Genomic DNA, 23,581 nt, shown 5'->3' with positions numbered 1-23,581 from the left:
TAAAAGCCTTAACGGCTATAAAGTCCAATTCAGTTGGCTTTGATGAAATGCATCCTTTATTTATTAAGGCAATACTTCCATACATTTTAAAAGCTCTCACTCATGTTTCTAATAGAATTCTTATGACAGGATTATTCCCAATGGAATGGAAAAAGGCAAAAATAAAGATGCAAATGATTTTAGACCCATTGCAATATTGTCATTGTATGATAAAAGAAGTAAATCCAACATCGTTTTGAAAGTTGAATATATAATAATTTTATTTCTAACATAAATCTAGATTCACAATTTGATAATTTAATAATTTCGATGAGCTTCTGTGTGACACACGCAGATATAATACTACGTTCCCGTGGGAATAGCAAAATCGACGAAATACGAAAGATCGTATTTCGTCTGGTGAACCTTCTCACCACTTAACACTGGTCAACACCAGGAAAATGTTAGCAAAAACTTTACTTATACCAACTATTACGTTTGGCTGTGAGGTTTTTTCAAATTGTGACTGTGAAGATCGACGGCGGCGTCTTAATGTTGCATACAATAGTATAGCTCGTTACGTATTCGGTTTAAAAAGGTATGACCACATTTCCTCATTTGCCTTATCACTACATGGACTCACTCTTGAAAGCATATTTAAATATAAGAAAATAACTTTACTTCATAACATATTGCAATCCCGAGAACCATTGTACCTCTATACTAACACTGGTTTTCCTTTATTAGAAAGATCTATGGACTTAATTCCAATACGTTATAAATATTTAATATCAGATCGTCAATTTTTCCCAAATGCAATAACACAATTTTTCCCAAATGCAATGTCACAACGACGAAATAAATTAAGGTGAAATCAAAAGTAACAATCACTTCAGTATTCAGTTTCAAACAGACATTCAAAGCAGATAGACGTGCAGCGGATAGTTTTAAACACTTAACAAAAACAACCACCAAATCTACCAGCGAAGGTAGATAAAACCTTAATTAATGTGCGCATGAAAGTTTTTCTTAAGGAAACGGGTACAATAGATCTTAGAGGTCGCAGTACATCTTACACCCCAAAAGGATTAAACTAAGTGGTGCCATATAATAATTAAAGTAAAAATAATTAGCAGTAATTAAAAATGGGTGAGCCTTTTAATCTTGAAAGTGTGTTTATTGCCCTAGAGAAACTAATTAAGAGCATCGTCAACGACCTGGGTCCTGAACACGGACCGCGAATCAATAAAACCCTAGGAAGTTTTATACCAAGGGATGACCAAATTATAGAATAATATAAACAATAGAACAAAGAAGACAAAGAGGAAGACAAAATGGAAACCGAAAGCGAAGAGAGCTCATCGACACAGCCAACTATGAGGTGCAAACCAGCCAAGATGAGCCAGCCAGCGAAGAAGAGGATACTTGTGATTCTGCTTCCAGTTCGGAAAATGATGGTGAATCTCCCCAGCCAAGGCAAAAGAGGCCTAGCCAATCCGGAAAAGGAGCAACTGCAGCCAAAAAACTAATAATCACGGATTTCTACAAGCCATCAACAGCAACAGCCCAGCAATCTCCGAATAAGCAGCCAACATCAGCCAGTCCAAACAAGCCGCCAATAGCACAACAGTCACAAGTAGCAACTCAGCCACTAACAGCGTGCATTTCCCCAGCCCGGACCCATCGAAAAATTAAAAAAAAGTATGCAAAAGTTTTGTACAAGTTTTGTACAACCAAAGCTGAGTTTTGTAAAAGCTTAAACGAAAATTATAGCCAATTCAAAGCACCGGACTGGAGAAACGTTTCCCCAGCCCGGACATTTCTCAAAATGAAAAAAAAAAAAAATTAAAAAAAAGTATGCAAAAATGTTGTACAAGTTTTGTACAGTTTTGTACAACCAAATTCGAATTTTGTACAAGCTTCCAACAAAAGTTATAGATAATTGAAAGTACCGGGCTGGGGAAACGTTTCCTCAGCCCGGACATTTTTAAAAATTGTATCAAAATAAAAAAAAATTCTAAAATTATCTACGAGTTTTGTACGGTTTTGTACAACAAAAACCGAGTTAAATAATAAGAGCTAATTTTAGTTTACACTGGGTACATACGTACCTAGCCAGCTATATCGAAAACTTGCAAAATTTAAACGCAAAGTCCATCAAAGATTTATGTAGGGGAAAGTGGCCTAAAATGGCACCCCAAAGTAAAATGGCACCCATGCTAGAAATCGTAGAATCGAACATAATTAGAAAGTTTTATGAACGCGATTCTTTAGTTAATCTTTAGCAACTTCAAGCTATTATTTGAAATTTGACAGGTCAAACTGTCTCTAACCATCTCAAAAAGTACACTCGTTAAAATTTTGTGAATTTTTTTTTTGCAAAAAAAAGTGTAAAAAACATTGTACATATTTTGGAAAAAGAAGTTAATATATGTATGTATTGTAATGTTTTATTCCCGGTTCACAATAAAACTTAGCCTTTAATGGATATTCAGCAGTCGAGGATCCTTAGGGATGTGTTCAGAGGGTAGGTACTTTCTTAATTATTAATGGTGAGTTCACATTTCTACCTTTGGTGTAGTAGGTAGTGTGTTCAGACATTTCCCCAGCCCGGACCCATCGAAAAATTAAAAAAAAGTATGCAAAAGTAATATAGACAATAGAACAAAGAAGTCCAAAGAGGAGAGAGCTCATCGACACAGCCAACGATGAGATGCAAACCAGCCAAGATGAGTCAGCCAGCGAAGAAGAGGGTACTTGTGATTCTGTTTCCAGTTCGGAAAATGATGGTGAATCTCCCCAGCCAAGGCAAAAGAGGCCTAGCAAATCCGGAAAAGGAGCAACTGCAGCCAAAAAACTAATAATCACGGATTTCTACAAGCCATCAACAGCAACAGCCCAGCAATCTCCGAATAAGCAGCCAACATCAGCCAGGCCAAACAAGCCGCCAATAGCACAACAGTCACAAGTAGCAACTCAGCCACTAACAGCTCAACAACCAACGTGCATTTCCCCAGCCCGGACCCATCGAAAAATTAAAAAAAAGTATCCAAAAGATTTGTACAAGTTTTGTACAACCAAAGCCGAGTTTTGTACAAGCTTATAACGAAAATTATAGCCAATTCAAAGCACCGGACTGGAGAAACGTTTCCCCAGCCCGGACATTTCTCAAAATGAAAAAAAAAAAAATATGCAAAAATGTTGTACAAGTTTTGTACAGTTTTGTACAACCAAATTCGAATTTTGTACAAGCTTCCAACGAAAGTTATAGATAATTGAAAGTACCGGGCTAGGGAAACGTTTCCTCAGCCCGGACATTTTTAAAAATTGTATCAAAATAAAAAAAAATTCTAAAATTATCTACGAGTTTTGTACGTTTTTGTACAACAATACAACAAAAACCGAGTTAAATAATTAGAGCTAATTTCAGTTTACACTGTGTACATACGTACCAAGCCAGCAATATCGAAAACTTAAAAAATTTTAATCAAAGATTTATGTAGGGGAAAGTGGCATAAAATGGCACCCCAAGGTGAAATGGCCCCCGAGCTAGAAATCGTAGAATCGAACATAATTAGAAAGTTTTATGAACGCGATTCCTTAGTTAATCTGGCAAAACCGACATATATGAAATTTTATCAACTTCAAGCTATTATTTAAAATTTGACAGGTCAAACTGTCTCTAACCATCTCAAAAAGTACACTCGTTAAAATTTTGTGAATTTTTGTATGTATTGTAATGTTTTATTCCGGGTTCACAATAAAACTTATATCGTTTATTTTAATTTCCACTTATATTTCCGTTCAAATAAGAACACACTTTATTTCAACTCAATTTACTTTTATTATTCGCTCACACACGTTTAAATCACTTTACTTACTACTAACAATTTCCATCACTTTTAAACTGTATCCGGTCGGTGTCTACGCTGCCCTTTTATACCGGAATTTCGAGATTCGAGAATGTCTTCGAAGGTTCTTGTCCTTGCTTCTCAGGAGGGGCGCTTCATACTTCCAGTCCAATGGGATATTTTGGGATATTCAGCAGTCGAGGATCCTTAGGGATGTGTTCAGAGGGTAGGTACTTTCTTAATTATTAATGGTGATTTCACATTTCTACCTTTGGTGTAGTAGGTAGTGTGTTCAGACATTTATCTTAAAAGTAGTTCAGTAATTCATCGTTACATTTTCCCCGTCTTAGGATTGTTCGTCCCGAACAACTCCATTGCTTCTTTCACCATTATAACAATGTAAACGGTCACAATGAACTACCTTTAGTTTACCTCTTACCCCTCTTCATATACGGTAAACCACGTCATTGATTCTGGTTATTACTGTGTAAGGGCGTTCTCAGTTTTGTTGTAGCTTGGGTGATAGTCCCTTCTGTCAGTGGGGATTGTAAAACCACACAATTTCTCCTTCTTGAAACCCTGTTGCTCGTTGCTTTGGATTTTTCTAGCTGATCCTTTGCTAGCGGCACAAGTATCACATTTTCGGCACCACTTTTCAACGTCTTCTCTTATACGTAACCAGTAGAATTGCTGTCGTAGCTTTCCAGCGTCTTGTTGATGCCTAAATGGCCTCCAGAAGTTCCATCGTGCATCTCTCGGAGAACATCATTAACCTTTGACTGAGGTACGACTAGCTGCATTACATAGGATTTACCATCTGCGGATTCCCACTTACGCCTGAGTTCGTCTAACAGCGACAATTTCCTTCTCTTCTAGTCGTGTGCAAAAGCTTGCAGTCTTGTTTGCACGGGCGCCGAGATAATGCGTCTGCGTTTGAATGCAGCTTTCCTCTTCGATGTTGAATTTGACAGTGATATGTCTGAAGTATCTCGATCCATCTCGCTACTTGACCCTCTGGATTTTTTAAGTTCAAAAGCCAATTTAGTGCACCATGATCTGTGCGAACTTCTGTCCATAGATGTACTTATGGAAGTGCTTTGTTGCCAACACCAGAGCAAGAAGTTTCCTCCTGGTCACGCAATAGTTTCTTTCTTGTTTCGAGAGTACTGTTAGATACATCCATTTATAAGAATAAAACCACAAGCGGTTCTACTTGAGGAAAACTAATACCTTGAAAACAGAACTAAGGAAAACAGAGTAGCTGCTAGAAAACCTGTTTTGAAATCGGAGATCAAAAAATTATTGAAAAACAGAATCGTAAGGAGAGAATATTGATTTTGGATAAGTTGAATCAATAAACAATAAACCATTATATTTCGAAGCGGAACATGAAGGTTTGTTTAACTTTTAACCGTTTCTAACTTCAGAAGTGGGATTTGAACTACAATTATTAATAATGCAATTCTATGGAAAAGTATAACGATAAATTTTTGTTTTTTATAATTTAACTGGCCATAAGATTTCAGGATAATGGAATCGAATAATATAAATGGAACAAAATATAAGAGATTTTGCATATTTTAACAGTAAATTTACACTTTGCTACTTGGTCGAGTCACGTTCTGGTGGTCGTAGGCTGTTCAGTTTTACTGAAATCTCCTCCCATTTTCTATTAAGTACCGGCTTTGCGCAAATGCCTATAGCAACCTCGGAATTTGCTTCCAATAGCTCCACAAGCGTGGTTAGTTGATTTCTGTTGCTAACTATTCTAGCACTAAATTAAGTAAATATTTATTAACAAGTAAAACAAACCTAATTAAACAAATTAAACAATCTGTAATTTAAAAAACCAAACCCCAACAACGACGAAATAAATTCTAAAATTATTTACGAGTTTTGTACGGTTTTGTACAACAAAAACCGAGTTAAATAATTAGAGCTAATTTTAGTTTACACTGGGTACATATACATACGTACCTAGCCCGCTACATCGAAAACTTACAAAATTTAAATGCAAAGTCCATCAAAGATTTATGTAGGGGAAAGTGGCCTAAAATGGCACCCCAAGGTAAAATGGCCCCCGTGCTAGAAATCGTAGAATCGAACATAATTAGAAAGTTTTATGAACGCGATTCTTTAGTTAATCTGTCAAAACCGACATATATGAAATTTTAGCAACTTCAAGCTATTATTTGGAATTTGACAGGTCAAACTGTCTTTAACCATCTCAAAAAGTATACACTCGTTAAAATTTTGTGAATTTTTTTTTGCAAAAAAAAAAGTATAAAAAACATTGTATTTTGGAGAAAAAATAATATATGTATGCATTGTAATGTTTTATTCCGGGTTCACAATAAAACTTATATCGTTTATTTTAATTTCCACATATATTTCCATTCAAATAAGAACAAACTTTATTTCAACTCAATTCACTTTTATTATTCGTTCAAACAAACACACGTTTAAATCACTTTATTTACTACTAACAATTTCCATCACTTTATTTCACTTTGTACTGCACTCTTTCACTTTCAAAATTAAACTGTATCCGGTCGGTGTCTGTGTGTTCAGAGGGTAGGTTCATTCTTAGTTATTAATGGTGAGTTCACATTTCTACCTTTGGTGTAGTACGTAGTGTGTTCAGACATTTATCTTAAAAGTAGTTCAGTAATTCATCGCTATATTGCCCCCCTCTTAGGATTGTTCGTCCCGAACAACTCCATTGCTTCTTTCACCATTATAACAATGTAAACGGTCACAATGAACTACCTTTAGTTTACCTCTTACCCCTCTTCATATACGGTAAACCACGTCATTGATTCTGGTTATTACTGTGTAAGGGCGTTCCCAGTTTTGTTGTAGCTTCGGTGATAGTCCCTTCTGTCAGTGGGGATTGTAAAACCACATAATTTCTCCTTCTTGAAACCCTGTTGCTGTCACTCGTGCGTCATATCTTGTTTTCATCCTGTCACTAGACGCTTTTATATTTGTCCTTGTCCATTGGTGAATGTCAGCCAGTGTTTCTTTCAGATTACCTACGAACTCAACCATTTCATGTGGCTCGTTTGGAACACATCCAAATTTTATCTCACTTGGCAGGCGTATTGCTGAGCCAAATAGGACATCCGATGGTGTTTGTTCAGTAGAACTATGTGTTGCACTTCTATAAGCCATCAAGAATGATGGAATATGTCGATCCCAGTCTCGTTGATTATCATTGACTACTTTTGACAGGTGTTCCTTAAGTGTCCTGTTAAATCGGTCAACCATCCCATCAGATTGTGGATGAAGCGGTGTTGTTCTCGTCTTCTTGATGCCAAGGAGTGAGCAAATCTCTTGAAAGATTTTAGATTCGAAGTTTCTTCCTTGGTCGGAATGAAGTTCCATTACACTACAAGAATGTACCGGTTTCCGTTTTTGGTTTTGGGAAAAGGACCTGCCACGTCTATTGCAATCCTCTCGAAAGGTGTACCCACATTGTACTGCTGCATCTTGCTTTGGATTTTTCTAGCTGATCATCTGCTAGCGGCACAAGTAACACATTTTCGGCACCACTTTTCAACGTCTTCTCTCATACGTAACCAGTAGAATTGCTGTCGTAGCTTTTCCAGCGTCTTGTTGATGCCTAAATGGCCTCCAGAAGTTCCATCGTGCATCTCTCGGAGAACATCATTAACTGTTGACTGAGGTACGACTAGCTGCATAACATAGGATTTACCATCTGCGGATTCCCACTTACGCCTGAGTAGCCCTTCTTGCACATGAAGCAAGTCCCATTGTGCCCAATATGCTTTGAGAGTGCAACTTCGGTCGGAGATGTCAGCCCATTCTGGTTTCTCTTGATGTTCCTTCCATGCAAGGATGGGTTCGATGTCCGAATCTTCCTGTTGGGCCATCCTGAGTTCTTTATCACTTCAGCCGGAAGTGGGATCAGCTCTCGTTCGTCTAACAGCGACAATTTCCTTCTCTTCTAGTCGTGTGCAAAAGCTTGCAGTCTTGTTTGCACGGGCGCCGAGATAATGCGTCTGCGTTTGAATGCAGCTTTCTTCTTCGATGTTGAATTTGACAGTGGATATGTCTGAAGTATCTCGATCCATCTCGCTACTTGACCCTCTGGATTTTTTAAGTTCAAAAGCCAATTTAGTGCACCATGATCTGTGCGAACTTCTGTCCATAGATGTACTTATGGAAGTGCTTTGTTGCCAACACCAGAGCAAGAATTTTCCTCCTGGTCACGCAATACTTTCTTTCTTGTTTCGAGAGTACTGTTAGATACATCCATTTATAAGAATAAAACCAAGCGGTTCTACTTGAGGAAAACTAATACTTTGAAAACAGAACTATAGAAAAAAGAGTAGCTGCTAGAAAACCTGTTTTGAAATCGGAGATCAAAAAATTATTGAAAAACAGAATCGTAAGGAGAGAAGATTGATTTTGGATAAGTTGAATCAATAAACAATAAACCATTATATTTCGAAGCGGAACATGAAGGTTTGTTTAACTTTTAACCGTTTCTAACTTCAGAAGTGGGATATGAACTACAATTTAATAATACAATTCTATGGAAAAGTATAACGATAAATTTTTGTATTTTTATAATTTTACTGGCCATAAGATTTCAGGATAATGGAATCGAATAATATAAATGAAACAAAATATAAGAGATTTTGCAAGAACATTACAATTATTAAATGTCTTGAGAAAAGCAATTTTTACATTTCGTAATCAAGCAAACTGAAATTCAGCTGACGAAAACTCTTCCCAAATTTTCTATAAGTTACATAATTAAAGCCATACAATCCCAGAGATGAAATGACCATGTGGATTTATCATTTCTTTGAGTCTTTAAATCAACGGATTATCTAATTGGGTGAGTGAAGTAGGATATTTAAAAATGATTCATTTTGTTTGGTAGATGTGAAGGCATTCGGTTTAAACTTTAAACCCTGAAGTGAAATATTGTTAAAATTTTGAAGAGATATTTAGACTCTTATGGAATCTATGATTTAATAACGTAAAAAATGTTATTAAAGTAGTTATTTTATCATATCTGAATTTGACGTCATAATACAGAATGAAATCAAATTGCAGCATTATTTATTAAATATTAGGACTTTTGTCCCTTTTATATAAATCTTTATGTAGTTTGGATTTCAGTAAATTTTTATACTGTCGAAAAAGAAAATTAAACCAATTACACAGATCGCTATATTGATCTAAAAAGAAATGGTTTCAATACGATAAATTTGTTAATTTTAGTACACTAATCAAGTGCGATAATATTTGGATAAAGTTCGATTGATGTTGTTTAATTTAATCTTGGGATGGATGCATGATATGCAAGAAAATAACCGGATTTGAGTGTTATAGCGACAGATCAGTATGAGAAACGTCAACATTTGTTTAGGACTAAAATAAAATTATTTTGCTTAAAAATATTGCTAAAGTATAACTACAAATGCCAAAACAAAATGGAATTAGAAGACTATCTACTATTCATCATAAGACATTCATAAGACAGTTTAACTTTTTTCTATTATTTACCACTTGGCTATGGGTAGAAATTAATAATTGTTGAAGTTTTTTGAGAAACAAATCAAAAGCATAAGATGAGTCACTAGCAGTATAAACTTCATCCCAAAACTCAAGTCAAAGCTATTTTAAGGGAAGGAAATTTTGTTTTGATAGAAGTACTTGCATGTGTTTGTTTTAATCTTTTTTGACTGCAATTAAATTGGATGCTTGTTAAGCTTTGATCAGCTATGTCTGATTCAAAAACTCCCGATTAGTAACGCACATCATTATTTTTATGAAGCCTTAAAAAAATATGATCCAAACAAGATGAGCCTCTTGTAGGTTTTTCTAATAAAGAGATAAAGCCAAATGAGGAATTAACAGCAAGAAAATAATCAACATCAGAATTGTTGGTCAAAATATCCATATTAAAATCGGCTACAAGAAGCATATTTTTATCATTGTGAGCATTCAAAAACCCAGAGAATTCATCTACAAAAGCTTTGATTGCATAAGAATGTAATCTGTATACTCCGACAAAGAAATAATGAACTTCAGATATAGTAAAATTTAGGCAAATCAAATCAGCACTCTGAAGATTCGGTTTTGCAACTTCACACATAATATTAGAGCGGGCGGCCACTGCAGAAACGCTCAACTCATCGAGTTAAAGAAAATTTCAAATGAGAAGTGAAAGAGGGCTATTAGTCTGCTGCTGCTCATTCTTCGTCTAACATTGTTTGTGTGAAATTTACTTCTCTCAATTGCAAAAATATGTTGATGCAAAATCTGAGAGAAAACAAAATCAAATTACATGCAAATATATTTGGTGACAGTAAAAACAAAGCACGCTTATAATATGTCAATGATTGTCTTACTACGTTCACGCGATCTCTTTTTAAAGATGCTAAATTCTTAAAAACCAAGGAAAATGCAAATACATATGGGTACGGAATTCAACTATACTTATCAGAAAAAAGGAAGGCGATAATATTATTAAGATAAAAAGTTATGAGGATTTCATAAAGAATGATTTAATTTTAATTTCTTAAAATTTAATATGATAATAAATGTGCTGAATCTTCTTTATCAGATCCTCATTATCTTAATTTAAGTAGTATTAGTGATAGTATAGCCAATTGTTTTTGCATTGATCATCCTTTTATGGAATTGAATTTAGGTTTATCAGTAGTGCACCAAAATATTCGAAGCTTACGTAAAAGCTTTGACACCTTTTTTACTTATCTCGCATCTCAAGACCATTTTCATAGACTGGATCTATGAAAATGAAATTTCAAAATTTTGCATTCCGGGTTTTACTTTTGCTGCTAATTGCAATGAATCTTACGCAGCAAGTGGTGTGACGGTATTTTATAGAAACGATATAGGCCGGGCGGCCACTGCAGAAACGCTCAACTCATCGAGCTAAAGAAAATTTCAAATGAGAAGTGAAAGAGGGCTATTAGTAGTTACGAAAACCACAGGTCTTCCCGTTCGCATCCTGGCACGATTGGCGTGGTAAAGTGCATTGTGCATCTCATAGAGTTAAAAGACAATATTGGTGTCAAATTAAAGGTGATATTGTCAGCTATCAAAATTCAAATTCAAATTCTTCCGGGTGAAAGTCTGGCAGTTTTGTCACGCAGCCCGTTTTAAGGTTAGAAGCGATGAAAGTGAGTTTTTTCATAAAGTCATGTTTTTTGGTATTTTGGTCGATGAGTTAAGGAGTTTTTTCACTATAAAATAAAAATAAGAGTTATTAGCATTTAAATATAAAACGATGTTTTGGAAAAAGCTTGATAGATTATTAACAATGACCCAAAGTATATGCAAAGCTACGAATAATTCAGGAAAAAGTCTCAAATAATACGCTGCGCCCCTTACAACTTACCGAATTAAAAGGCGAATTTATTGTCAAATTAAAGCTAATAATGTCTTTTTTTTGAAAACCAGAGGTCTTCCAAGCCACATCTTGATATTTCACCCCCCAGCTTGGGGGAATGTTATAAGTGAAAAACGCTCCTAACCTTAAAACAAACTGCGTGACCTAACTTCCATTTTTTGGCTTGGAAGACCTCTGGTTTTCAAAAAAAGACATTATTAGCTTTAATTTTAAATAAAAGACGAAGAATGAGCAGCAGCAGAGAGATACATGAATCATTTTGATTTACTTTTAAATGCTTTACAAAACAGGTTTCGATGTCGTTTTGTTGTATATGAGCTCCCACTCCGTTGTTGAAGAGGTGGATGACCTTATCTCTGGCATTAGAATTGCACACATTAGGCACACCAACAATATCAACTGCCAATTGTTTTTCTCTCTGTTCCAGAATATTGAGCTTAGACTGTAATAGACCGAGAGCCAACGACATAATGAATCAAGTCATCTAAAGAATGTTGTGAGGCATATCATTAGAAAGGTCTTGGGGAGTAAAGCACAAATCGTGAAGTCTGGCAGCATTTTGGTACGACCAACATGGGTTAAATTCGACCCAAAGGTGTGACAAAAATGAAAGAAGTCAAGTCATCTAAAGAATGTTGTGACGTACATATATCAGAAGAAAGCCCTTGAAAAGTTAGACAAGAATCATTAAGTCTGGCAGCATTTTAGTGTGACCAACATGGGTTAAATTCGACCCAAAGTGTAAAAAAATGAAAAAAGTCAACCTGGTTGGGTAACTTTGTAAATTTAATTCCTAACCGAAAGTAATTTGCATAATATTTTATTTGATGAAATTTGTAACATAATATTCCCAAAAGTGTCAGCGCAAAAAAAAGTCCTGTTTCTGTTTCTTGTTTAAGAAAACCTGTCATGTGAAAAATGTTGTGATGCATATCCAGAGAAAGGTCTCGATGTGTAGCATAAGAATAAATTGGTCTGGCAGCCTTTTAATGTGACCAACATGGGTTTAATTCGATCCTAAGCGTGAAAAAACAGAAAAAAATCAACTCGTTTGAATAATTTTGTAAGTTTAACAGTGAAAACTATATGTTTCTATGTCTTCTAGTTTTTGAGAAAATTGAAAAATAAAAACAAATAAAAACAAAAAATATTTTGAAAAAAGAAAAATCTGATAAAATAATTTTTCAATTTTTCCAAAAACTAGAAGAAATAGAAACATATAGTTTTCACGGTTCGATAAGGAATTAATTGAGGCAGTTTTCTGTCTAAGTAATTTATTTACTAAAATTCACAGTCTGGACAAAAATAGTATAAAATGAGTTTTAAAAAATTTTTTTCCCCTATTTTTAACTTTGAAATCGATTATTTCAAAAACTATTGGCAATATTATATTGATTTAAAAATTAGAATCAAATGCACAATTTTGCCTTTTGGAAATGGTATCATTTATTACTGTAAGTGTTGCCGTTGTTTTTTAATAATTTTTTTTATTTTGATAATTTTTTTTTAGAAAAATGCCCCTCCCACCTAAACGGGGGGAGATAGACCCCCCTCCCAAAGAAAAAAATGTTTGTATTGAGCTCCTCTACAAAAACACTTCATCAAAACCTGGCGCCCAACTTATCCTACTACGTGCCGAAACAACATTTTTGTTCTATACCTAAAAGTTCGAATTTCTGTATCTGGGTTGAAATCGAAAATTTTTTTTTCTAAGCCAATTTTGAAGTGATTTTCATAAAAAATACCTCGATCAATTGGGAAATAGATATAGTTTTAGAATATATTTTTTAAATAGCATGTTGTTTTGAAAACATATACTTTAAATTGATGCCGAAGTTGGGCAAATGACAAAAAAAAATTGATTTTTTGAACTTTGACATCTTATAAATTCTAAGTGGTTTAACCGAGTTACATGTTTTATACATTGTTAAAAAGGTATATTTATCTTCTATCAGAAACTGTAAGAAAATCGAAAATGGGTAAAAAATTGTCGAAGCTAGAATTTTTTCAATGGGTGAAGGTCCCAAAAACCGTTTTTTGCCCGTAACTCCAGATTTTGGGGGTGTTAGGGGATTTTCAAATACCGTTTCGTATTCAGTGCGACTAGCTCTACAAAACCTGATAGGTCTCCGCCCGCGTATATTTTGAGTGTTACACCGTGTAATTTAAAAATTTTGATTTTCAGGATTTTTTAAAATTTGAAGTTTGAGTAGGGTAAACAAAGGTGAATTTAGAAAAAGGGCAAAAATCTATTATCTAAAAAAAACGTGATAAAAATAAAATTGAAATCGGAATCGATAGATATTATAAATATATGAAAGCCACACACACAAATAAAAAATATAAAAAATCTACAACTCGAGATATAGTCTTTTTAGAGTCATGACACTCAAATTTGATATTTGAGAAATAATTCACCAAAAATCAGAATGAAAGATTTTTTAAATAATTTTTATGTAATAAGTTAGGAAAAATAAAATAACTTGACATGTATCTGTCAAATTTTTAATATTACTTACGGTTTTTGCGTAGGGATTTTTTCAAAAAGTACTTATTTTCGTATTTCAACATATTAAAGGAAAAAATCCCGTCATAGGTAGACCTATCCACGTCGTTATACCAGTTGAGAGTTATATTTTCTGAAAGTCACTACGACTAAGGAAATAAATTGCACATGGGTTGCCTAGCGATATCCTGTCAAGGCATAGGGTTGCTAGGCCTTAAAGTTTATTTTTGCGTATTTTTGAATACGCGACCCTGCTTATATGGCAAGCCAAAGAGTTATAAAAAAAATATTATGTCATAGGAGATTTAATTTAAAAATTTTAATTTCCAGGATTTTTTAAAATTTGAAGTTTTAGTAGGGTAAACAAAGGTGAATTTAGAAAAAGGGCAAAAATCTATTTTTGTAACAAAACGTGATAAAAATAAAATTGAAATTGGAATCGATAGATATTATAAATATATGAAAGCCACACATACAAATAAAAAATGTAAAAAATCTACAACTCGAGATATAGTCTTTTTAGAGTCATGACACTCAAATTTGATATTTGAGAAATAATTCACTAAAAATCAGAATGAAAGATTTTTTAAATAATTTTTATGTGATAAGTTAGGAAAAATAAAATAACTTATTTTCGTATTTCAACATATTAAAGGAGAAAATCTCGTCATAGGACGACCTATCCTATGAAAATCCCGTCATAGGACGACCTATCCACGTCGTTATACCAGTTGAAAGCTATATTTTCCTAAGGGTAGTGTCCAACTTTTTGGCGCCTGTGTATTTTAGAAGATTTTTACAATTCCATTGTAGTCCATTGAAATGTTACAAAAATTTGACCGAACCTTGCATTTTGGGTAGGACAAGATTTTTTTGTTTTGATCTGTAGGGGAGGTTAATATGAGTATACAATCCAGTTTTCGGGGTTGAAAGCCCCCCCATTTGGCCGCCATCTTGGAAAAAAGGGGTGTTAATTGTTTTTTATTGATACCTTGCGAACCGTAATTCCCACAAAAAAAATGTCTGAAGAGATTTTGTAGATAATTTATTTCTCTACAATTTTGATTGAGGTACTTTTTTCTGTAAAATTGAAAATAAGAAAGTTATACTTAAAAATAGATGTACATTTTCAAGAAAAAATTCTTTGAAAGGCCATAGCTTTTTTTCTACAACTTTTATTGAAAAAATACTCATGACAGTTTTTAAAGATCATTTAATTTCCAACAATTTGATGTGGTCATTTTGCAGATTTCGTTTATATAAAGCTGCTGCAATGGTTTTACAAAAAAAAGGTAACAATTTATTTTCGTACTTTTATGTTTATTTTATTTTTTTTACTTCAATGCAGACTGATTCAAAAGGATATGTAGGTTGGGTTGAAACAAGAAAAAAATCAAAGTACGGGTCGTCCATTCCGTACCGTTTAGTGAGGAGGGCAATTTTCTAAAAAAAATGTCTTACTTTTGAAAAAAAATTACTAAAAATCAACGGTTACACCCATTTTAACGTGTTATATTTTTTGTAAGGCCGAAAACCTTTTCTTTTAATTTCTCGAAAACGACAAGACTTTTTTGCGTCCGGTTTTCTGTTTTTGTTTGAAAACACATTACAGCAATGAATTTTGAAAACCTTATTAGTGCTTAGTTATATAAAATTTTGAAAAAAATTAGTTCAAAATATTTTTTTCGTATTTTTTTTCAAAGTTTTTATTTTGAAATTTTTTTTTTGAAAAGCTATTCCATAAAACAGGTTTAATTAAAAATAATATAAAAGAAAAGGTTTTCGGCTTTACAAAAAATATAACACGTTAAATTGGGTGTAACCGTTGATTTTTAGTAAATTTTTTTCAAAAGTAAGACATTTTTTTTAGAAAATTGTCCTCCTCACTAAACGGTACGGAATGGACGACCCGTACTTTGATTTTTTTCTTGTTTCAACCCAACCTACATATCCTTTTGAATCAGTCTGCATTGAAGTAAAAAAAAAATAAAATAAACATAAAAGTACGAAAATAAATTGTTACCTTTTTTTTGTAAAACCATTGCAGCAGCTTTATATAAACGAAATCTGCAAAATGACCACATCAAATTGTTGGAAATTAAATGATCTTTAAAAACTGTCATGAGTATTTTTTCAATAAAAGTTGTAGAAAAAAAGCTATGGCCTTTCAAAGAATTTTTTCTTGAAAATGTACATCTATTTTCAAGTATAACTTTCTTATTTTCAATTTTACAGAAAAAAGTACCTCAATCAAAATTGTAGAGAAATAAATTATCTACAAAATCTCTTCAGACATTTTTTTTGTGGGAATTACGGTTCGCAAGGTATCAATAAAAAACAATTAACACCCTTTTTTCCAAGATGGCGGCCAAATGGGGGGGCTTTTAACCCCGAAAACTGGATTGTATACTCACATTAACCTCCCCTACAGGTCAAAACAAAAAAATCTTGTCCTACCCAAAATGCAAGGTTAATGTAACATTTCAATGGACTATTGACCGAAAGAGTGAGCTGAATTGTAAAATCTGTAATTCTTCTAAAATACACAGGCGCCAAAAAGTTGGTCAAATGAAAAATTTGGCAGATACGTGTCAAGTTTTTTCGTTTTTTCTCTCTAATAACATAAATATTGTTTCAAATATCTTTCGTGCTGATTTTTTTGACCTTTTTTTTCAAATTTACCTCAGTTTCCCCTTCGTATATGTCAAATTTATAAAAATCCTGAATATACAAATTTTTAAATGTAATTTTCTCCAACATAATTTTTTTTACACCTCTAACACTTACCATATAAGCAGGGTGGTGTGGTCGAAAAAACTCAAAAAATGAACTTTAAAGCGTGGCAACCCATGTGCAAACTGTTTCTTTAGACACTACCCTTAGGAAAATATAGCTTTCAACTGGTATAACGACGTGGATAGGTCGTCCTATGACGGGATTTTCTCCTTTAATATGTTGAAATACGAAAATAAGTACTTTTTTAAAAAATCCCTACGCAAAAACGGTAAGTAATATTAAAAATTTGACAGATACGTGTCAAGTTATTTTATTTTTCCTAACTTATCACATAAAAATTATTTAAAAAATCTTTCCATTCTGATTTTTGGTGAATTATTTCTCAAATATCAAATTTGAGTGTCATGACACTAAAAAGACTATATCTCGAGTTGTAGATTTTATTTTTATCACGTTTTGTTTAGATAATAGATTTTTGGCCTTTTTCTAAATTCACCTTTGAATTAGTAGGCTGGAGCCTACTGCGGCAGATTTTAGGGGCGGCAAATTTGGGGACCGATCTGTTCACCTATGTTTTCCATGACGACTTTCTGATGTCTTGCAGATAGAATTCTGTAAAAAAATTTTCCAATGACTTTTTTCTCCCATTAGTCATTGCACATTCCATATTCTAGACTAAAACAGCAAGTTCGCCGCCCCTCAACTAGTAATCGGCATCTGCGCATTTTTCCCATACTTTGTATGAAAAAATCCCCCCTATTGCGTATGTCGTTTGTACGACTTGCTCTGGGAGCTACAATTTGTCTTAAATAAGAAATTTATCTTGGCAGTCCCCTTCGCTCTTCGCTCCTCCTTCCAATGACACAATAATTGCGGGTTGGGGTCGAAATTCTGTATGCTGCAAAATTCTGTATTCAAAATACTGTATGCCAAAATACTGTATGTCAAAATTCTGTATATTCAAAATGCTGTACGAACAAAATTCTGAAAGTCAAAATTCTGTATAGCAAAATTCTGGTTGGTCAAAATACTGTATTTCAAAATTCTGTACATTAAAATTCTGTATAGCAAAATTCTGTAAAAATGCTGTAAAAAATATCGTTTTGATAATGTAAAAAAGTGCGCGCGCACTTTTTTACATTATCAAAACGATAAGCAAAAACGGTAAGTAATATTAAAAATTTGACAGATACGTGTCAAGTTATTTTATTTTTCCTAACTTATCACATAAAAATTATTTAAAAAATCTTTCCATTCTGATTTTTGGTGAATTATTTCTCAAATATCAAATTTGAGTGTCATGACTATAAAAAGACTATATCTCGAGTTGTAGATTTTATTTTTATCACGTTTTGTTTAGATAATAGATTTTTGCCCTTTTTCTAAATTCACCTTTGAATTAGTAGGCTGGAGCCTACTGCGGCAGATTTTAGGGGCGGCAAATTTGGGGACCGATCTGTTCACCTATGTTTTCCATTACGACTTTCTGATGTCTTGCAGATAGAATTCTGTAAAAAAATTTTCCAATAACTTTTTTCTCCCATTAGTCATTGCACATTCCATATTCTAGACTAAAACAGCAAGTTCGCCGCCCCTCAACTAGTAATCGGCATCTGCGCATTTTTCCCATACTTTGTATGAAAAAATCCCCCCTATTGCGTATGTCGTTTGTACGACTTGCTCTGGGAGCTACAATTTGTCTTAAATAAGAAATTTATCTTGGCAGTCCCCTTCGCTCTTCGCTCCTCCTTCCAATGACACAATAATTGCGGGTTGGGGTCGAAATTCTGTATGTTGCAAAATTCTGTATTCAAAATACTGTATGCCAAAATACTGTATGTCAAAATTCTGTATATTCAAAATGCTGTACGAACAAAATTCTGAAAGTCAAAATTCTGTATAGCAAAATTCTGGTTGGTCAAAATACTGTATTTCAAAATTCTGTACATTAAAATTCTGTATAGCAAAATTCTGTAAAAATGCTGTAAAAAATATCGTTTTAATAATGTAAAAAAGTGCGCGCGCACTTTTTTACATTATCAAAACGATATTTTTTGCATCATTTTTACAGAACTTTGAAATACAGATTTATTTAAAAGAGGTTTTACTATGAATTTCTAAAAGATCAACTAAATAAAGAGGATAAAAGGAGAGAGAAGACAAAACTCTACACTTATTTAATAAACAATCTGAATTAAACCATATTGCATACCTTAAACGGATTGCAAAAAAAATTAAATTTATATTGATTTTGACAATTTTTGTAAAATGTATTTTGTTTGTTTAAGAAAAGTTTGATTTGTGTTCCTAGAATTGATTTACTTTTTTACTTTAATAATTTACTTCAATAATTAAAACTAATTATATTTAAAGCTAGTATCATGTGTCTTTTTTATCAAAAGAAATTTCTTGAAAAATACTGTATTGAAAATACAGTATTTTGCCGTACAGAATTTTACAAAACCGAATTTTGCAAGTCAGTATTTTGTTCATACAGTATTTTGACGTACAGAATTTTGTATTTACAGTATAATGACGTACAGAATTATGGTCTTACAGTATTTTGACCCCACAGAATTTTGTCGTACAGAATTTTGACAAGCAGAATTATGACCCGCTCCCAATAATTGCTTTACTTAAGCCTCAATTTTGGCGTTCAGAGCGAGTCGTTTTTGTGTCGTTTAGTACAAACGACTTAATACTCCAGTCAAAGCGTCATTTGACCTTGCGCAGAGAGGCACTGTCAGTTTTTATTTCATGGATCGATAGGGGTATATGTATTTAAAAGGCTTAAACCCAATTTCTCACCACCTGATCTTTCTTATTAGCGGAGTTATTCGCAAAAATGCATTTTTTGTGATATTTACTTCTAAGCGAATATCTTTGCTCCAGATTGTCGTAGACCAAAAACTAAACACACATTCTCTTCCTTATAATATTTTCTATCGTTGTATGTAATTTCATTGTATTTGAGTGAGTAAATACAAAATGGCAGCCATTTAAAGTCAAATTCTTGTTGTTAAAAAACTCATTTTTGTCATTATTTCGAAAAAAGCTTATATCATGATTGACATTTTTTTAATCTATTTTGTAGCCCTATTCATGTCCTGCATTTTAAATGAACGCATGCAAAACCGGTGCGAAAACACCCAAAAATATCGTTTTTTGGGAAATACTCGGCTTCAGAGTGTCCTACGACAAAAAATAAAGCTATTGATTGTTCGTTACAACATTTTCTATCGATTTGGAGCACATTATTTTTGTTGAAACAAATAAAAAATAAGTAATATTAAGTCAAAGACGTTTTTTTTATTTAGCAAACTCTTGCCTGATTATTTTGTAAACGATGCAAGTATTTGCTAAAAAAATAAATTATTACTGATGTAGTCCTTTAAATTATCTACATTTAAAAAAAAAAATTAGCTCTCTACACACGAGTCGAGAAATGAATTTTTTAAAAAAGTTCCGAATGCCCAACGAAAAACATGAGACAAATCCTCTTATAACAAGAAACAATGAAAACAACCCCTCTCACTGAGAACTATTATTATTATTTCGTAAGAATTTTTTTTAAATTTTCTTACGAAATGATGCTTTCTTAAAATTATTATAACTCGGCTCGTGTGCGTCGTAGAGAGCTAATTTTTTTTTAAATTGTAGATAATTTAGAGCGATTTTATTCACTCCAAGTTGAAAACAACTCGAGGATTTTTATGTTCAACTTGATAATTTGATTTTATTCACTGAAAGTTGACGGTTTTAGCCTTCAGTTTTCAAATCTCAAGTTTATCAACTTTTGATTTTCTCAACTTCCGAAAATATCAGAAGTTTGTCGAGTAAACTTGGGATTTTAAATTGAAATGTCATTTTTTTGTTTTATTTTTGTGTCAAATGTGTGTAAATTAAAATTAGATTTTAGTTTTTGTGGTTGCTTAATGTATAATGAAAATGACGGAACTAATGAGCCTTGTATTTAAAAGAAAGCCAAAACAACATAACGCCAAAATCATGTCGGAAACCTTTTTTTTTATTTCGTTAAAATAAAAGTATTTTCGGAAAATGAATTCAATCGCTTTTTTTTCAGACATACAAATTGCATGTATTTAGTTGGAAAATTTAAAATAGATAAAAAATTATGTGTGTGCCGAAAATGGATGCTTTATCTTGTTGATTTTTTTCTGCCTAAAAAACATTTTCTTCGGCGTTTCCTTTTGAGCTCCTTGAAAAGTCTACTTTCTTCAGTGCAAATGAGTTCCAAGTTTCAGCCGAGATTATATTGGTTTTATGTAAAAACATGTGCATATCATGTATAGCCATTTAAAGTACATATAGGAGAATATTAGGCAATTAGTTAAAAAAAAAACTTATAAAACTTTAATTGGAATGACACAAAATTCAAATGAGATTGGAAATTGATTAAAATGTCACAAATATCCCAGGAATATTTTCCAAACGGCAAGTTGGCCAACTTTTGGATTGAAACAAGGGAGTTAAGAATAAAATTATTGAATAAAACAAATTTTCAAACTGTAATTTGAATCTCGAGTTGGAGTTAACTCTGAAGTAATGCAACAATCTGGAGCAAAGATATTAGCTTAGAAGTAATATATCCCAAAAAATGCATTTTTGCGAATAACTCCGCTAATAAGAAAGATCAGGTGGTGAAAAATTGGGTTTAAGCCTTTTAAATATACCCCTATCGATCCATGAAATAAAAACTGACAGTGCCTCTCTGCGCAAGGTGAGGCCCTTTTTTCCGACGCTTTGACTGGAGTATAAGTAATAGGGGTGAATGTATTACCCTTTTCCCACTAACAACCTATACATGCCAGTCCAACTACTGGTTGGACTGGCATGTATATATTTGATAGAGTTAAAGGCTATATTATACATAATATTTTAGCTAAGACTATGCTCTATCTAAAAAATGTCGGGTGCCACCTCGCGAATGCAGACAATCACTCGTTTTTTTGGCCAAAGTGTATAATATTTGATAGAGTTAAAGGCTATATTATACATAATATTTTAGCTAAGACTCTCCTCTATATAAAAAATGTCGGGTGCCACCTCACAAATGCGGACAAGTACTAGGCAACCCTACTTCAATGGTAAAAAACACTAAAATCACTTGTTTTTAGGCCAAAGTGTACAATATTTGATAGAGTTAAAGGCTATATTATACATAATATTCAAGCTAAGACTCTCCTCTATATAAAAAATGTCGGGTGCCACCTCGCGAATGCAGAAAAGTACTCGGCAACCCTACTCAAATGCTAAAAAACACTAAAATCACTTGTTTTTTTTTGGCCAAAGTGTATAATATTTGATAGAGTTAGAGGCTATCACATACATCATATATTAGCTAAGACTCTCTTCTATCTAAAAAATGTTGGGTGGCACCTCACAAATGCGGACAAGTACTGTCAACCCTACTCAAATGCTAAAAAAACTAGTGATTTTAGTGTTTTTTAGCACTTGAGTAGGGTTGCCGAGTACTTGTCTGCATTCGCGAGGTGGCACTCGACATTTTTTAGATAGAAGAGAGTCTTAGCTAATATACAGGGTGTCCCAAAAGTTAGCGTCGAAACGAAAACGGTAGATAGGGTAGGTGGTGACAGTTATCAGAAAAATAATTAAAAAAATCGCAGCCATATATTTTGGGAGTTATGGGCATTTGTAAAAAAGTCGAAAAAATGGTCACCCTGTGACGGTTTTTCATGTGCCGTGACTACAAATCTTAATTTTCTCATTTTTTTCTTTTGTTACGGAACCTTGAATAACCCTGCTATCAAATGCATTCAAAAATTTTAACTCAGCCGCATCAGTTTTAAAAAAAATATTACTTTTTTACCCAACTTAGTAATAAAAAATTTTACATGACTCTAATTCAATGAGCCGTAGTGTAAAAAAAATGCACTAAGATGTTTCGGCAAGTTGCCTTAAAAGTTGGTGTGTTCAATTCTCTTTTCAAAATGGTACAACTTTGTTGGGAATATTTCATAAATAACCGAGATAAATTTTTTTTTTCTTAAGAAATCCGACTATTTTATGAGGTAATTTTTCCATATTATTCAAGTTTTGTACCCTTTCAGAACCTTTCAGAATACAAAAACTTAAATAATATGGAAAAATTACCTAAAAAAAAAGTCGGATTTCTTAAGAAAAAAAATTTTATCTCGGTTATTTATGAAATATTCCCAACAATGTTATACCATTTTGAAAAGAGAATTGAACGCACCAACTTTAAGGGCAACTTGCCGAAACATCGTAGTGCATTTACCCATACCCAAAAAGTATTATAAAATACTCCAGAATTTTTAACCGTGTATGTTAGTTTGTTTGTAGATTTTAAGAGCTGGCTCTCTATAAATTGAAAAAAAATTTTGATGTTGGGGAAGAGCCGACATTTAGGATAAAATTTTATAAAATTAAATTTTTTTTTTTGTTATTCTGCCGTTTTCGAGTAATTTGCTACCTATAACGTGAAAAATTTGTATGAGAGGTACAATTTTTAAGCGAGATATAAATTAAAAAAAAAATGAAGGGGCAAGGGCGGCAAAAACTGAAAAGCCTATACCTTAAAAATTTGTAAATCCGCCTCTGATTACCCTACTCAAACTTCAAATTTTAAAAAATCCTGAAAATCAAAATTTTTAAATTAAATTTCCTATGACATAATATTTTTTTTATAACTCTTAGGCTTGCCATATAAGCAGACCGCGTATTCAAAAATTGAATTGAAAATGAACTTGAAAGGCCTGGCAACTCTATGCCTTGACAGGATATCGCAAGGCAACCCATGTGCAATTTATTTCCTTAGACACTAGCTTTCAGAAAATATAACTCTCAACTGGTATAACGATGAGGGTAGGTCGTCCTATGGCGGGATCTCCTACTATAATTTTCAAAGTCAAAATTTTGAAAAGAAAAATGAAAAAAAAAAATATTGAACTAATTTTTTTTTTTAAATTTTATGTAAATAAGAACTAAATTAGCTTTAAAAAAATGTAATGGTCTTATTGTTTTTAAACGAAAACAGAAAACAGGAAGTAAAAATGTCACACTGTTTTCGAGAAATTAAAAAAAAAAAAC

At 33.0% G+C, this 23,581-nt stretch overlaps 1 long non-coding RNA gene across 2 annotated transcripts in view; it reads left to right on the top strand.

Moving 5' to 3' along the window:
• Positions 1-7,310: 7,310 nt before the first annotated feature.
• LOC129921215 (uncharacterized) overlaps positions 7,311-23,581 on the top strand; it is a 64,452-nt gene continuing 48,181 nt past the window's right edge. Inside the window, exons 1-2 of one of the 2 annotated variants that reach the window (XR_008773479.1) lie at positions 7,311-8,399; positions 8,446-8,700. This is a non-coding gene — a long non-coding RNA (uncharacterized LOC129921215). The remainder of the gene's footprint in view (positions 8,400-8,445; positions 8,701-23,581) is intronic. The other variant, XR_008773478.1, reaches the window with a different exon arrangement.

The sequence above is a fragment of the Episyrphus balteatus genome, chromosome 1 (assembly GCF_945859705.1).
Source record: "Episyrphus balteatus chromosome 1, idEpiBalt1.1, whole genome shotgun sequence".
NCBI classification, from domain to species: Eukaryota; Metazoa; Arthropoda; class Insecta; order Diptera; family Syrphidae; genus Episyrphus; species Episyrphus balteatus.
Note: the sequence above shows the minus strand (reverse complement) of the source record. Positions and strands in the feature narration are given on the sequence as shown.